At 36.3% G+C, this 17,808-nt stretch overlaps 1 protein-coding gene and 1 long non-coding RNA gene across 12 annotated transcripts in view; one reads left to right on the top strand and one right to left on the bottom strand.

The window, feature by feature from the left end:
* Positions 1-17,808, bottom strand: part of TENM2 (teneurin transmembrane protein 2) — a 3,953,434-nt gene that overhangs the window by 2,997,855 nt on the left and 937,771 nt on the right. The window lies entirely within an intron of this gene.
* Positions 7,226-10,521, top strand: LOC107974965 (uncharacterized). Of its 3 annotated transcripts, XR_001718137.3 has the most exons (5): positions 7,247-7,362; positions 7,723-7,905; positions 8,234-8,319; positions 8,423-8,530; positions 10,431-10,521. It is a non-coding gene; the product is annotated as an uncharacterized LOC107974965 (long non-coding RNA). The 3 variants fall into 3 exon arrangements; XR_001718135.3 differs by having other exon boundaries at positions 7,226-7,362; positions 7,723-8,319; XR_001718136.3 differs by having other exon boundaries at positions 7,755-8,319.

Raw genomic sequence — 17,808 nt, 5'->3', positions numbered from 1 at the left:
TGAAATCACCAATTCAGTATCTCTCAAGACCTTGTAAGAAAACCAAAAATTGAACTTGATATATGTTATGAGACTAAAAACTAAAAATGAAACCCAAACAAAAAATTCCATATATAGATCCAAAGAAGATAGATATCAATATAGATTTCTTTAAAGGGTATTTTAAATACAATTCTCCTGAGATGGACATGTCTGGATGCTTGATTTACTCTTTAAGCAAGCAGCTCAATACCTTAAGTATTGACTCCAGGTACTTTAAAAAAAAAAAAAGTATCCATGACAGGTGTCTACTATTTAGTTGCATTCAGAGGCAAGCCAAAGAGATACAATTGCTTCCAGTGACAAATGTAACCAATTTTATCTTCAGTCTTTGGTCCTTTTCTCTCTGATGTCCACTCTAGCTCTACTCCCTCTCACAGCCCACTGGCCTACCTTCCAGGCGTGTTAGACTCTGAACAAATCCCCACTGATCTCTGTATAGCCTCTTGCTATTATTCCCATGCCTGTTCTTTACATATTGAAACCCTGAGACTCTTTTAAGAAGGGATTTGTTTTCTCTTTCATTCCATGATTCCTAAATTGGAATTAGTTGCTCCTAAGTACCTGGCTCATATATCTTGATTTCCAAACTGAACTTACCCACAGCATATTGTATATAATAGAGAATTATTATATATTTTAATGCAGTAGATATTAAACTAAAAGCCAGTTAAAATTAAGGAGTAACTCTGTGAGCAAATATCATCAATACATTCTTATGTCTGCATGTAATTAATTGTAGAGAGAAAGCTAGTCAAACCTGAAAAAAATTTTCAAATATTAGCACATAGGATAAACTTATAAAATAAAATCTGTGATGCTTTAGTATTTTTTTCTATTCTTTTAGAATCATAGATATCACAGGTGATTCTCATTCTGATTAACATAAACATGAAAACATTCACTAAGCCAACTGACTTAAGTAGCATACTTCTTCTTCCTTCCCAGAAAAGAAAACAAAAAGGTCAAAACAAGGAGTGGGTCCATGTGGGCACTGATTGACTGAGACTGACATCAAGGAAATCGAATTCTGTAACCTTGTGACCTCCAAAACTATGTTGGAGAACCAGAACTGGTGATCCCATTAGTGAGTAAACTCTCCTCTCTTTAAGTGTCAAAAGGGAAGTCTCCACACAGTAAAAGACCCCAAGACACGATGAACCTCCAGAACTCCTCAGTAGTTTAATTTGTATTCAAAAATGTCAGTGTAAATAATAAAAATTCTCTAGCAAATGTAAGACCAAAACAAAACACAATAAAAATATTACATAATATAATTAAAATTCTTCTTGGTCATATATTTCATTTTACCTTGATTTATAGCTATCTTTATTTCTTACCCAAGTTGCAGCAAACATAACAACATAGCTTATACACTAAAAAGTTACATATTCTAAAAAAGATCCTTTTATTTAAAATACATTTAAATCTAAATTTGGAATTTCTACTGATCTTAAAGTCTGCTATTTTTTTAAAAGTATAATTCATTGGCCTCAAAATATTACCACCTAACATATGTAGAGTTAAAAGAGGAAATAAATCTTATATATTTGTTCCATAAATATGAGGCTGAAATATTGCCCCATAATGAGATTATATTCTCAAATTATATTATGACCTTTAAAAAAATTTCATACTAGCAGTTAAAGTACAATCCCACTGCTTATGATGATTTATTCCATCCAGAGACAATTCTGAAAATGGTGCTCTTAACATGGCACAGGCAGTATTTGCAATAATCCTTGCCTGCTCAGTCTACAGAGTTTTTTGCTGACCAAAAATAATCCCTCTCTTATAGATGACAGATAGATACACAAATACATAGATACATATAGATAGATGTATAAACATACATACACATATATACACGTACATGTGCACAAACACACACACACAGAATCTCTCTTCACACAGTTTTCAGACATTGTCTTTCATTTCAAATTCTTGAGGGATAACACCTCAATGTAACACCTACGTAGTGAAAAGTGGGGTAGGGGCTGCTAGATTTGAATCCCAATTGCAGCATTTATCTGTTTGAACAAATTATAAATTCTCTAAATCTTTTTCTCATGCATAATAATGCCTACTTTGCAGGATTAATCTAAAAACAGAGAAACCTTATTTTCAGTGAAAATACAGAATGTAGTGTGTAGTACAGAATAGAAGGTCAGCAAATATTATCATACCAAGTTTGATCTCACTAACTAGACAATATACTTTTATTTATTCCTAGGTCTTTATCTTCCTTTATTTTCTGGCCCTTTTCTACTATCTTCCATCTTTTCTTATTCCATACCCTTTCCCTAACATGTCAGATAATGAGACTAAAAACAATTCTATTTAATTTTTGACAGCTTGTTTTACTCAAAAAACTTTGAATAGTAAAAGAAGATGAGTTTACATGTTATGTTTCCTGAAAAAAAAAAAGTGTTCTCTTAAATTTTCCAATGATACCCATTTTTATTTTTTTGGGAGCTTAAGTTTTACTAGATTTTTTGTGCACAGAAATAATTGAAGTTCACAAATTTAGGCTAGGGTATTTCTGGCAGCACCAGCAAACCTGGCATTGTTGGACTTCTTACAGCGGGGCCAGAAGCTGCAGTCTGTTCTCCCTCAGTACTTCTCTATCTTTGAGTAAACCCCACTGCTTCCTTGATAACCTGCCCCTCCACACTCCTCCTGTTTATTTATCTTTTCATGTATTCATTCTATCAACAAACATTTTTGAAGAGACTTTTATGTGCCAAGTACGGTGCTAAACAGATGAGAAATAACAGGCATAGTCTTGAAGTTAGCTAAAGGAGCGAATAGACTCATGGAGAGAAAGCCAACTGTTCCATTTTAGTGCAGAGTTGTTAAAGGATATAACGGGGTAATTAAGTGACACCACAGGGACTTTTAGGGGATGCCCAACTTAGTGTTGTGGGGTTGAGGGGAGACTTCCCTAAAAAGTAACACTTGAGGTTGAGGGCTGTTAGCAGAAGTAGGAGAAAGCCAGGCAACTAGGGATATTTCCTTCTAACTTCTTCTATCTCCTCCCATGCACGGATTATTCTGGTCTTGGCTGAGAGACTTCTCTTCCTAATGTTCTGCAGTCATCCTGGCTGACTTCAACATCCACGCAGAAGGCCCAACCAACACCCAAACTTCTATTTCACCATTTCCTCAACACCAGTGACCTTTGCCTGTTTTCTCTATCAAAATATGAACATGCCAATGGCAAACCCTTTTTCAGCCAAAATGTATTAGGATTTATGTAATTGAATTCTCTGAATATTAAACTATGTTTATTTTCCTTCTCTGCCCCCCCAAATTAAATTTTCTGATTTTTCTTATACCATTAAATTTCTTCATCTCAGAATCTCTGCTTTTAGAGGGAGAGGATCTCTTACTTCTTTGCCCAGTCCTTAAATGTTTCTTATGCTTAGAAATCTATTATACTTCTTCCAACTCACTCTACATATTTTCCAGAGAATGGATCAGTAGTGCTCTACATGCTGACATCTTCCAAATATTTATTTATAGCTGGGATTCCTCCCTTGAATTGTCAACCTCTAATTATATAAATCGCTTGGGTATTTCTCTTGCACATATCACTGGTGACTTAGAGACAATTTGTCTAACTTGAACTCATAATCTTCTTCCCTTCCCAACTTTGTTATACCTTACTTTACATCCTCAGTTGTTCCCTTTCTCTGAAAGATATCACTATTGACCTTGTAGTTCAATTCGGAAATATATAACCTTTTCTCCCACCACTCATATGGAATTAATCATCAAGTTCTCCCAGGACTTGCCTATTAATATATCTAGAGGCCAGCTACTTCTCAGCAGTCCTGGCACTACTCTTTTAGTTTGAGTAACCACCCCTTTTTGTTAGTTTTGTGTCATTCTATTTGTAACAGGTCCATTTTTGTTCCCATTTATTCTTTACCTTTCTTGTAAGATCATTACAGTTCCGCACAACATTAACCTCAGCCTTGGCGATTTGGCTATCTTTGGTTACTGTAAAGAGAATTGGTATATATGGTTTTAAATTAGAAACTTGCTATCCCATGACTTAGCCATAGAGTTACCTTTTTATTGTAAGGTAAAACATAGATGCAGAAAACACAGACACAGATACAGAAAACAAAATATAATAAGTATGTGACTAAGAAAAAAAAAATTTGTAAAAAAAAACCGAGATCAAGAAATAGAATTAGACTAGGGACTTGAGGCCATGAGAAAGTGGCTGTCTGCAAGCCAGGAAGAAAGATCTCACCAGAAACCAACTGTGCTGGCACTTTAATCGTGGACTTTGAGCCTCCAGAACTGTGAGAAAATAAATTTCTGTTATTTAAGCCACCCAGGCTGATGCATTCAGCTATGGCAGCCCAAGCAGATTGACACACATGGGCGGGTAGGTAACCAAAGCAGACTGTATGACTGTATTAGAGTATAGGGACATTGAGGGAGATACATTAACTCTATTTTTCTGGGCCAACCAGCTTTAAGAATCAAACTCTGGAACTGCTAGAAGCCACTATTCCTGGCACATAGAAAAACCTGCTAATGTATAATAAATATATCAAAGCTGAGGGATGGTGATGAGTGGATGAGGGATGGTGATGAGTGGATGAGGGAGGTGAGGAGGAGGAGAGACAGAGAGAGAAGCAGATGCATTGTTTGAAATTCCAGATGCAGTCATGTCAGAAGCCACAATGCCCACTGGGTTTCTTAGTTATGCGAGGCAATAAATCCCCTTCCCTTCTCTGCTTCCTTCTTTAAATTTAATGATTCTTTCTTCTTATACATAATGATTCTGTTTTAATGAGGTCTTCCTCATATACCCTCAGTAAGAACATGAGTGAAGGCAGAAAATGAGCTCACAAGAGCAAGAGCAGTAGGCAGCTATTTGAGAAGGGTAGGTAAGCAGGCTTCAGAACATGCCCTTACATGGTATTTAGATTACTGAAACAAGGGGAGAGAATGGTGAGTGCGTAAAAAGAAAGCAAAGATTCAACTAAGATCAGACTTTATGTCTACAAAAGATCATTTCTGGTAGTTCTCCAAATACATATCAGTATTATTTATTTAAATTACTTGAAACCCACTTCTTTAGGCATTGTTATTAAAGAGAAAAAGCTCCTTTGTCAGCATTCTTTACACCATTAATAACCTTCCATACCCTGTTATACTCTCCCTTGGTTAAGGTCACTAAATAATTGCTTTATTTGCATATTTGTACCATGTCCACCTCATTATGGATATTCAATGCATCCTTATTAATAGCATCAGTATCAAAAAAGAGAGAAAAATCATATAATTTACCAATGACAAAACAAATTTACCAAGAGCTGTGGTAATTTCCTTCTAATTCCTAAGTCAAAGCACTGACTTTGAGACAGTGCATATGGTTTTTAGACCTCTACAAGAGACAAGAAATTATACAATTCACAGGCAAATTATGGCTACTGCACTAGCTAACGTTTAATCTGTGATGACTACATACTCCTCATGACTTTAAGAGCTTTAAGTATTTTAACTCATTTAATTCTTAGAACATTGCTATGAGTTCTGTAATACTATTGCTGTTTACCGAAGAGGAAACTGAGGCACAGAAAGCCCAAGCTCTTGCACAAGGATCAGAAGGGGGTATAACCAGAATTTGTTTCTCAGCATCCTGACAACCAATTATTTTACCTACTAAACAGGGAAGCCTTTCAAATATAATCCAGGGTATCCGCTTCATTTTACAACTAAAGAAATGAAGGCTGGGTAAGGATAAAGGACTCACAAAGATCGTGTGTTTAGGTAATGATTGAACTGTGACAGAAACTCCCATTCTCCAGATTTCCAATTCTGAACTCTCCCTTCTCTGTCTATAATAAAGTTCTCCAAACCAAAAATATATAGTGACTTCAATCATTTAGGGACCTAACATTTCTTACCATTTTGAAGTGGCTTTGTAACGTTTAACTTGGCTAGTCTGAACTTCATTTTCTGGAATTTCCTTTCTTGTATGCTTCTGTTTAGGATGGACCACAAAGACATTCTTCTGTGAGACTTAGAGAAAGGAAGCAAAACAGGCACCATGTTGTTGCTCACATATGTTGCTGCTGATCTTTCAACTGACCTCATTGGCATGAGGCTACAGCTGGGCCTGAGACTGCTCTATATTTTCTTAAATTGTCCTTCAGTTTCTTTGATTCTTGGGCCAAGTGTGTGTGTTTAACTTCATGATGAAAAGCTTCAACTACTTCAGATCATCCGTGCCAAAAATTTCAGAGGCAGTGAGAACATATACAGGTTTCAATGTAAATTCTCACTGGGTTTCAGCCTATGCTTGTAGCTTCCAGCTTCTTCTAAATCTCCCTGATTTTACATATGTCTTTCATTACTGGCTTCCCAGCCACTCCAGTCATTATATAATGGGCTCATAAATAAAGTGGCCATCATGGCAGGAATCAAGGTTATCTATGGCATCACCAACATGAATTTTCTTTCACCCAAGCCAATATAGCTACAGCCATTGCCGAATACCCCGAATTGCAGGAATGGGGCCATTCCTGCAATATGGCCCCATTTCCTGAAGGATCAGCCAGCTACCTGTTGCCAGGTTAATTATATTGGGCCACTTCTGTCATTGTAGGCACAGCATTTTGTTTTCACTGGTCAAGCTATTAATCTGGATACAGATTTGCCTTCTTACTTGCAGTGCATCTTCAAACTGTCCACAGATTTACAGGATATCTTATTCACCATATTCCACATAGCATCATTTCTGACCAAGAAACTCATTTCACAGCAAATAAAGTGCAGCAATACACCCAAACCCATGGAATTTACTGGTCTAATCATATTCTCTATTGTGCTGAAGCAGCTAGCTTGATGGACTGATGAAATGGCCCTTTCAAGTCTTATTCATGACAGCATCTGTGTGGCAACATAATGCAGGGCTAGAAAAATGTCCTCCAGGATAAAATATGTGCATTAAATCAGCATATGGTATATGATGTTGTTTCTCTAACAACTAGGATTTACATATCTAGGAACCAAGGGGTAGAAATAAGAATGCTTCCTCTAAACATTATCCCTAGCAATCCAATAACTGGATTTTTGTCTTCCATCCTTACCACTTCAGTTTCTGCTGGTCTAGACATCTGGGTTCCAAAAGAAGAATGCGTCTCCCAGGAGACATGACAATGATTCCATTGAACAGGAAGTTGAGACTGCCACCTGAACACTTTGGGCTCCTCATGCCTCTGAATCAACGGGCAAAGAAGAGAGTTATAGATCCTAACCACCCAGGAGAAATTCGGTGGCCACTACACAAACAGAGTAAGAGGAGCATTTCTATGATGCAGGAAATCCTCTAGAATGTTTGTTAGTATTCCCAGGTCCTGTGATTAAAGTATGTGGAAAACTATAGCAGCCCAATTCAGGATGTTTCCAGATACTTCAGTAAGTGAGAACTGTGTCACTACGCCACATTGACCAGTTGAGAGGCTAGCTCAGTGCAAAGAAAATATGAAATGAGTAGGGGAAGAAGGTAGCTATAAACATCAGTTATGGCCACATGACCAATTATAGAAACAAGACTAGAATAGTGTGAGTACTTATTTCTTATTTTGGTATGACGATGTTTGTATTTGTATTAACCAAGTATCTCCCTTTTCTTTCTCTTTCTTCTTATGAAAGATGTATTAATAGTAATTAAATTTATATCATAGTCTTGAAATTACAAGATATCCAACTTGAAGCACGCATTGGGAGAAGAATAAATATCATCCAAAGACAAAAAAACAACAAGACGACATTGTGTTCTACTAAAAGGAAAAAAGCCTATTTTCAGATGTACTTAGAAGAGATACACCATGTTAGGTGGAAGTTTGACTTTGTCATGATCTTTTGTGTAGTCTAAGTATGATTTAAGATGTTTATGAGTGCCAAATTGGTAAGGAGTGGATTGTGCTGGCTCTGCAAACTATGTCAGCTTGGCTGTACTGGGCTACATTTCCCAGAGTACCCTTCCCTGTGTATCTCCACTTAGGGTGGACTAAGAGAGATTCTTGCAGGCGATTTAGTGGGTGGAAGTAAAGCAACAACTATTTTATATCTTGCACATATTTTTGTCAGTCTGGTTAAATTATTGATGTGAGGCATGAGGTGGACCTACAACTAGTGCACCTTCCCTTGGATATTTCTTCAGCTTTTCTGACTCTGGGGCCAGGTGTTTGTATTTAACTCCACGGTGAGGAGACTCATCTTCTGACGGACCTAGCCTATTCCATCAAGGTCAGAGGCAACAAGAAATGGCATGCATTTCAGTTTATCGTTCTGTGGCTCCAGCTCGTATATTTTAACTCTAGATTTTTTTTTTACTTTTCCCACTTTACAGTCATCTTCCCTTTCCAACTACCTTCCTTGTGGACTTCAAGCTCCAGCATCACAAGCAAAGACAAGAACCTTGCAGAAACTATTTAACTAACTCCCACAATTGCATAAGGTAAGATCTATGTAACAATTGTATAGATCTGCCTATTGATCTCCTAATGGTTTTCTTCTCTGATTAAATTCTGGATACAAATGGACTATAATTAAATTGCATTCAGTTAAATTGCTTTAATGAAATACTTGTATAAAATTGCTAATATTAAAGGAAAGAAAAATATTTGTTATTTGGCCACCATGATAATATTCTACTTCCTCTACATGGCCTCAGTGTGTCAACATAGATCTACTTATTTAAAAAGCATTGTTAAAATTATCAATGACTTAAATTTACTTAAGCCACTTAAGTAAATACATCTAAACACATACTCATATGAAAACATACCTCTAATGATATTGTCACTATTTTAGCTGCAGATGTTTTATAATAAAATCTCCTTTTCTGTGTTCAAGGCAGTTACATAAAATAAACATCTTTTTTTAATTTATTTATCTATTTTTTGAGACAGAGTATCACTCTGTTGCCAGGCTGGAGTGCAGTGGCACGATCTCGGCTCACTGCAACCTCCGCCCCCCAGGTTCAAGTGATTCTCCTGCCTCAGCCTCCCAAGTAGCTGGGACTACAGGTGCGTGCCACCATGCTCAGCTAATTTTTTTAATTTTTACTAGAGGCGGGGTTTCACCGTGTTTGTCTGGATTGTTTCAATCTCTTGACCTCGTGATCCACCTGCCTTGGCCTCCAAAAATGCTGGGATTACAGGCGTGAGCCAACGCGCCCCGCCAATAAACATTATTATTAAGCCATTTTTAGAGAGTGAGGAAACTGAGGCTTAGAATTAATTCTCTCTCCAAATCACACAGCAAGTAAACGGTAGGATACATTGATTACAGAATATTTAATTCCATATGCTACCCATTTGTGTTCACAATCCTACATTGGTATTCAGAATAAATGAGTTTTGCTGTGAGAATTAAAAATGACATTGCACAAAGCCTTGAGTTTATAGGTCTTCAACATGTATGCTTGGAAAATTTTAGTTGTTGATATTATGATTATCATTATTAATATTTATATCTGACAGATCTTGGCATGATTGTCCTATAATTAGCTTTATGTATCTTGTCTTGTCCATCCAGTAATACCGTAAACCCAGCACTCCAGGGGGCAGCAAATGTGTAGCAGATTACTTACTTAGATTTAGATTGGCTGGGCTCAGCCATTTGCCAATCATATGTTTTTGATAAAATTAAGTGTTAAAAGCTTTGGTTCCCTCACCTGTAATCTGGGTATATTAGTAATGGTTACCTTATATGCTGTTGTTTAAGTTTCATTTTAAGAGCAATGGGAAGCCATTAAAGTGTTTTAAAAAGGAGAATTCCCATTTACTCTTTTAAAAGATTGCTCTTTTATGTAAAGAATGGATGATGAAGGCAAAAGTGGAGATGAGAAAAGTAATTGGCAGGATACAACATATTCAAGGGAGAAGTGGTCTTATCTTTGACTCAGATGATGTCATTGGAGTGCCAGTTTAGTGAAAGAGTACACAGGACTCAGTCTTAAATGAAGAGTAAGAGAGAGAAGTGAAGACAGATCTCCAGTTTCTGAATTGAACAGTGAGGTCAATGAAGTTGCTATAAACAGAGGAGGTAAAGACTAGAAAGATGCCTTTTGGCAGTGGTGATGGTGGTGGTAAGAGTGGTACACAAAAATAAATTTTCTCACTTATCGGCTATCACTCCCTAGGGTAGGAATTTCATTTCTCTGCTTTATTTTTTATGAGCATCTATATTTTTCAAGTTGAGAGTCTAGCATAATAGGTTGGTAAATAAAATATTATGGGAAGACCATTTTAATAGATGGTCATATATTTACAGAAAGATTCCTTTTTACTAGTTATCTATCTTTTAAAAACCTTCCTGATATTGATCTTTAATTTATTATTAATTTCTTTCAGGATCTAAATGAAAATATTTCTGCAGTGAACCAGTTCTATTGTTTTAAATATCACCCTTATTAAAGAGAGCTTTGACACTTTTCTATGTAAAGACATGATTCATACTCTTTGTTTTAATTTTACTTTTCTTCGGCCTCCATTTGAGTTGCTGCCCAAATTCTAGACTATGGTATCTATTACTCTCTCCTAGGAAGTTTCTCACCACCAGCCACTACTGCAAAACCTGCCAGATGCCCTAAAACATGCAAATACTTGGGTTCCTCCTAGAATTGTAAATACAATGACTCTGTTGCCTCCAGAAAAATGTCTGAATTCCTTCATATATTTCACAAACAGTAAGCAGTATAATATGAAAAGAATATATAGAAATCAGCAGAAAAACTAGACTGAAAATTAAGTCCATAGACTTTTTTGCCTATTCTCTGAGCCAAAAATCAGAAAATATACGTGACTTGAGAAATATAACATTTAGCAAGAGGTCCTAAGGATAAATCGTGAAATATCGTAGTATCTTAAAAGATCCAGATGTAAGTTTATTTTAGCTCTTAGCATGTGTTTGATCATAGCATTTAGCTCTTAAATAATTATTGGTTTATGGTTTCCTTGATGGGACTGTGAGCATCTTGATGCCAAGGACTATGATATTTAATTTTATGTACACTATATCTGGATATAATAGATGCTCATGAAGCATTTGTTGACAGGATGAAGCACAGATTGACACCTGATATCATTAGAAGTTTTATATATTCAATTACTACTGCTGACATGTCAGTAGCATGAAACAGCTTGTAATTGTCAAGATGATGTTATTATTTGCCATTTGCTAAATGGAGCACTAGCTTGGAATCTCTTGCACTGTTTTCTGTAGGGTGATGGGAACATGTGGAGTTTGTCAGCTAGCACAGATAAATTTGTTATTGGATATAACCCTTCCTGGGTCATTCAGGTGTAGGTTAAAAAGAAAAATGACCATAACGCTGGTGAGAGGTATTTTCATTTGGCAGCCCTTATATTGAAGTCAAAGTATGGAAAGCAAAGGCTGCAGGCAATAGCCTTGAGTCCAGGCTTCCAGGGAAACCTTTACCCCACTGCTCCTTGCTCCTGACCTAACATCCATCTTAAGAGGTGAAGCAGGGGTTCATGTCCCTGGCTCCTTCAAACTTGGAATTATAGCCCAACTCCCAAGCTGGCTGTCAATTACTGCCAATTTACAGGGCTAAGAGAAAATGTTTTATGGCCTCTTAGAAGCAGAGGAAGAAGAAAAAGAGAAAAAATGAAGCGAATATGAGCTTGGGAGATGCTATTAATATACATGTTTTGCTTTGCCTTTAGTTAGTTTTCTAAAGCTCTCTGACTTATAGAAATCTGCTATCACAGGAATAGCTAAAGGAAAAATATTCAAGGGCATTTGGTGCCCACATTCCAGTTTGCAGGTAAACTGCAACATCCCCCAAAATGAAAGCTGCACACAAATGCGTCTCAAACTCTAGTGACTGTTAGAATAGTCTAGAGGGCTTGCTAAAGCACAGATGATTGCTTGACCCCATCTCAGAGTTTCTGACTCAGTAGGTCTGGTATAGAGTGTGACAATTTGCATTTCAAACAAGTTTCCAGGTAAGGCTGATGTTATTGATCAGGGGACCACAATTTGGGAACCATTGCCATAAACATTACTGTAAAGTTAATTTTTTAAATAATTTTGTACATTAATTGATATAAACACTGCAAATATACTTTCACCTTTAAAAAAAAAAGCAAGAAACCAAAAGCAATATATAAAAAATATGTTGCATCCAGTAAATGGAAGGTGCATTACAGGAACTGAATCCATAGGGAAGAACTGCCTTTTCAGTGCCCACACATATTCTAGAAGAAAATGAGGAGGAATAAGATGATAAGCATGCCTGACATTAAAGAAAAGCTTCTTCGTGCCTAATGCAATGGAGAATTTGTTTAAGAACAATCCAGGAGCATGGCAGTCTGACCCCTTCAGTGAGTCAAGTTCACGAAGTCCTTAGCTGTTGGCTGAATACGTGCAAATAAAATACAGTAGATGGTAATAGAGGCAGAGGTCATGTAAAATGATGACACGCCTTCTACCATTCTCAGAGTTAAAGGACAAAGTTTTTGACCTAACCTTTCCATAAGTTTCTTATTAGTTCTTTCCTACATATCCATCTTCCCACTTGGAGAAACTAAACCTGTACTTCTACAGCTACAAGTTATTTGGATAATTAACCTGAAAACGTGATATACCTGAAGGAGAAGATACTGTAGTTTATACCAATTGCTCTCAACTGGGGAATTTTTGCTCCCCCGGAACATCTTGGCAATGTCTGATGACATTTTTGATTGTCACAACTGGAGAGATGCTACTGGCATTTAGTGAGTAGAGGCCAGGGATGCTGCTTGGCATCCTATAGTGTGCAGGACAGCCCTACAACAAAGATTTATCCAGCTCAAAATGCCAATAGTGCCAAAATTGAGAAACCCTGGTTTACACTCAGGAAATGAACCGACTGAAGAAAATCGTCTCCTCACACCTTTCTTTCTGTGTTGTCTCCAGTGTGAAAAAAATGTTATTAGACTACAGCATAGGATCTGAGAATCTCTCCAGAAATGCGTTCCCACACTGTTCCAACCCCGTGGTTATTGACCAGGCATCTTGCAGCCTTACTCATGAAATGAATACACTGGAATATTAAAACAAATCCTCACTTACAGGAGTATATTTTACCTATTTCTTTTATTATTTTTCATAGGTATTGTTATCAAATACGAAAGGCTCCAAATGGCTTTTATTATGCCCCGTTAGTGGTGATACTGATGGCTGTCCCACCGATGGTGCTGCTACAAATGACAGTCAAACATCCACAAAAGCAATCTTTCCAATGTTACTCAAGTTTACTCGAGTTTACTTGTCTTTTGTAATAAAGTTGGCATATTAAAAAATTATAAACACAAATTGCTCAAATGAAAGCATCTTGAATAGACTTCTCAACAGAGGTTTTTTTTTTTTTTTCTTTGCATGCTTCAGTGATAGTGATTCTTTTTATCAGTCAAAGTAAAAGTAAATCAATATTTATGTCATCCAAGAAATCTGACTAATGCTAGGAATTACTGAATAGGCAATTACATTTCAAATGCAAAATTTAACAAAATAGTGGTATAATGCAGGAAGCAAATGAAGTAGCAATACAGTAAAACCAAGTGCATTTCAAAGAGCTCAGTGATGTGAAGCTTTTCCACAATCTGTTTTCAAAACCTTCCTTTGATATTCATAAATTCAAATTAAATAATAGAATTAATGAAAGAAATAAAAAAGTCTTAAAGATAGGATCTTTCAACATAATATTCTTGAGTAGTTTATGATTATAAACAGAGTGGCAGCTTTATCTACTTTAACAGTGAATTTCAAGGAACAAGATTGAAAAGTATGTTCACAAGGAAATATGTCAAGTTCATTAAATACTTAACATATCATAGTTTTTTTTATATACAAGCATACATATTTCTCCCTTACTTCATATTCTAACATACATTTATTAACCTAAACATCTCCTCTATGGTGGAACTGCAAGAAGAATATGATGCAATAAAGTCATTTTTATTTGAATTTATTTACTTAGTGATTATAATAGTCAAATTAATATGATGAATTACTTCTGTAACATTTATCACAGGACTTAGAATCCATAAGTAACAGAAAAACTATGCTGAGTCATACTACTCTCTATATAATTTCACTTATAAATTTGCATATTTCTAGATTTGTATGTAAATCAGTATTTGGTCTACACATTGATGCTTCTAAGATTCCAAGTCACTTTTACTGTCTAGAAGAAAACATATGATAAAGTATATTTTACTTACACCTCCATTCCACCAATAATTTTTTTCAATGTTCTATTATTTGACAGGGGCTTTTCCTGGCATGTAAGTTACTGTTTTAGTCAGTTTTCATGCTGCTGATGAAGATATACCCAAGACTGGGCAATTTACAAAAGAGAGAGTTTTAATTGGACTTACAGTTCCATGTGGCTGGGGAAGCAGAAGGCAAGGAGGAGCAAGTCACATCTTACATGAATGGCAGCAGGGAAAGAGAGAACTTGTGCAGGGAAACTCCTCTTTTTAAAACCATCAGATCTCATGAGACTGATTCACTACCGTGAGAACAGCACAGGAAAGACTTGCCCCCATGATTCAATTACCTCCCACCAGGTTCCCTCCCACAACACGTAGGAATTCAAGATGAGATTTGAGTGGGGACACAACTAAACCATATCAGTTATCAACTTCATGGTTTGTCCATGATTCTCCTAGTTTTAGCACTGAAATTTCTATGTTTCAGGAAACCTCTCAATCCTGGGCAAACTGAGGCACTTGATTAAGAGACATTTGATTCTTGCTTTATAAGGTTGTTCATGAGTTTCACTTCCAAAAAGCAAAATGGGTTTTCCAGACAGAAAAGTACATGGATTTTAGAGTAAGACTCAACAGGGTTTGATATGGTTTGGCTGTGTCCCCACTCAAATTTCATATTGAATTCTAACTCCCACAATTCCCATGTGTCATGGGAAGAACCCAGTGGGAGGTAACTGAATCATGAGGCCAGGTCTTTTCCATGCTGTTCTCATGATACCGAATAAGTCTCAAGAGATCTGATGGAATTATAAGGGGGAGTTTCCCCGCCCAATCTCTCTCTCTCTCTTTGCCTGCTGCCATCCACGTAAGATGTGAGTTGCTCTTCTGCCATGATTGTGAGGCTTCCCCAGCCATGTGGAACTGTAAGTTGTTAAAATTATTTCTTTTGTAAATTGCCCAGTCTCAGGTTTGTCTTTATCAGCAGCATGAAACGGACTAATGCAGGGTTCAAATCTCTGAGCTCTTCCATTTCTTAGTTCTGTGACCTTAGACAATTAAATATCTCTCAGCTCTATGTTTTATATGCCCAATGAGATAATCAAGCTCATCTTTCAAGGTTGTTATAAGGATTGTTACATATGTAAGTAAAAAGCTAGTGTTGAACATATATGTTACTCAACATATAAAAGTATTGCTATCAAAACTCAAAATATCAAAACAGCATAAAGCCTTTCAAAGATCTGATGTGGCAAAATGATACAAATATTGAATATATCAGGACTTCTGAAAGGAGGAACTGATAAAGAAAATTATATAACATTTCATCTAGTCATGATGTCAGTGGTTTTATAATTCAATGGGCAGAACAGTAGAGAAAAAAGTCATATATATGTAAGTTTACAAAACAAAAGCAATTCTAAATACATTGATCCAAATAATCCTGAAGCTGAGTTCTGTGAAGCCTCTGGACACAATTTTCTTTAAACCTTTGATTCTAAATATCAAGAATGTGACACAGGAATTACAGCCAACTCAAAGTCATGGATTCTAAGCTTGTAGTCTCAGGTTATTTATTCTGTTCAATATCCTCTGTATTTATTTATGTTTCCTCTGGCCTTCAAACCTTCAGTTTCCTGTAAGGAAATTGTCACAACTAGGTTTTTGTATTCTACGCAAAGAGTTCATGTCCCACTGATTCTAGGTTTATTTTCTTTCTAAATCTCCTAACCTTTCTCCTCCTCGATACATCTAAAATCACCATGAATTTGCAGGAAAATACAGAGGCACAATAAATGGCAGAATTGGTAATGGAGCAGTTGAGCATTCATTACAAAGTCAGATGAGTTCTTTGTCATTTAAGGAGACAGGAGAAAGACTGACATTAAAATACAGTTCATTAAAAGTGAGTTTTAGCCTGGCCATTTACAGTGCCAAAACATCTGGAGAGTATTTTAATTTACGGAGGAGTGCTTTCAAAACCCTTTGAACTCCTAACTAAACACAAGGGAATTGGTAAATAAAAGGCTTTGGCTTTTGTACTGAAGTGACGTATCTATTCATTTTTCAGAACTGTGCCATCTAACAGCCTAAGTATCCTTCCACACTAACTCAGTTGTGCTCTTTTGAAGTGTTATTTTCTCCTTGTCCTTCCATTTTTACTCTAACATTTTGCTGGAATAGAAGCTAACGATTAAGCAAGCTAGAGTAAATTTTCCCCCACAGATTGTTCATCCTTACCTAAATAAAAAGGGTGGGAAACAGAGCTCAGTAGGGCACATCATGCACAGGTAAAAGTGAATCCAGCGCCAACCATAGCAGCAACAGCACTGTCCCTTCTTGTCCTTGCAAAGCTCAAGTATCTATAGAGCCACCACCAGCATTCACATTGCCCTTTCCCACATTTGAGTGGGAGCTGTTTATTTGCATAATGATTTAAAACATCTTTGGTCTTTATATTTTTGATTCATCTTAATATATTTTTGGAGAGTGAAGTGGAAGCTCTTTACAAAGGGAAGTGAGTCTTACAATATGCTTTGGGGAGTGTGTGAGTCAATGGTCAGAAAAATGCTGGTTCATAAGAAAAAAAAATCACTTAGGATCAAAGCTTAAGGACCAAAGGCTGTTTTAATGCCTAATGACTAGTAATAAATAAATTCTTGATTTGTGTAATCTCTTTCTCGTTGCCAGGAAAAAACAAGACACCACAACCAGATCTTGCTAAGACATGTAGTCTCTAATTTCAAATTTTATTTAAATCATGAGGACTTTCCTGCTTTACCCATCCAGAAAAAAAAATCCTTTCTCTGTTTCCTCTCACTGTGTTACTCAAACATCTATTGACTAATTTCTATCTGCCTTGGATTCAAGCATATGCCTCCCTTCCCAACTCCAGATAGGTTACATATTTTTAAATGGCAGAGATTTTGACTATGCCTTCACTATATTTTCCAAATGCCAAGCCCAGCGCCTTATCCAGAACAGGTGTTCAACGAACGCATAAGATTAAGCATTCATTAAGATATAGATGCGATTAGTATATAGATGATTATCAGAGTTAGTCGAGTCTCATTCTTGTTTCATATTTTATGTAGAGTGCAATTTACATTATGATAGAAGAATAGTTTTAGTTGTGTATGCGTATGTCCCCCAACTTTTTTGTTTACAAAATATTGCAATTCATCATAATCCACTATCACTGATTCACTGTTCATCCATTCATTCATTTAACAAATACCTATTGCTATGCACTCATTTATATTCCAATCACTAGATGCCTTACTGTACCATGTCTTATAAAGGCAACAATGAGCAGACCCCAAATTTCAATACAGATCTGTCTGAAGCCTGGCATCTTTGTATTGTATCCTTTTTATTTCCCATGCCCCCTCTCTTATTCCTGAATTCCAAAACTAATACAAAAGAGCATATAATTTCATCCCCCAAATTCTTCAGAATGCAACAAAAATAACATAAAGGACATTTCTTTACATGCCACAAATGTATTAGGACA

Source organism: Pan troglodytes, chromosome 4 (assembly GCF_028858775.2).
Source record: "Pan troglodytes isolate AG18354 chromosome 4, NHGRI_mPanTro3-v2.0_pri, whole genome shotgun sequence".
In the NCBI taxonomy this organism is placed as follows: Eukaryota; Metazoa; Chordata; class Mammalia; order Primates; family Hominidae; genus Pan; species Pan troglodytes.
This window is presented reverse-complemented; position numbering and strand designations above follow the sequence as displayed.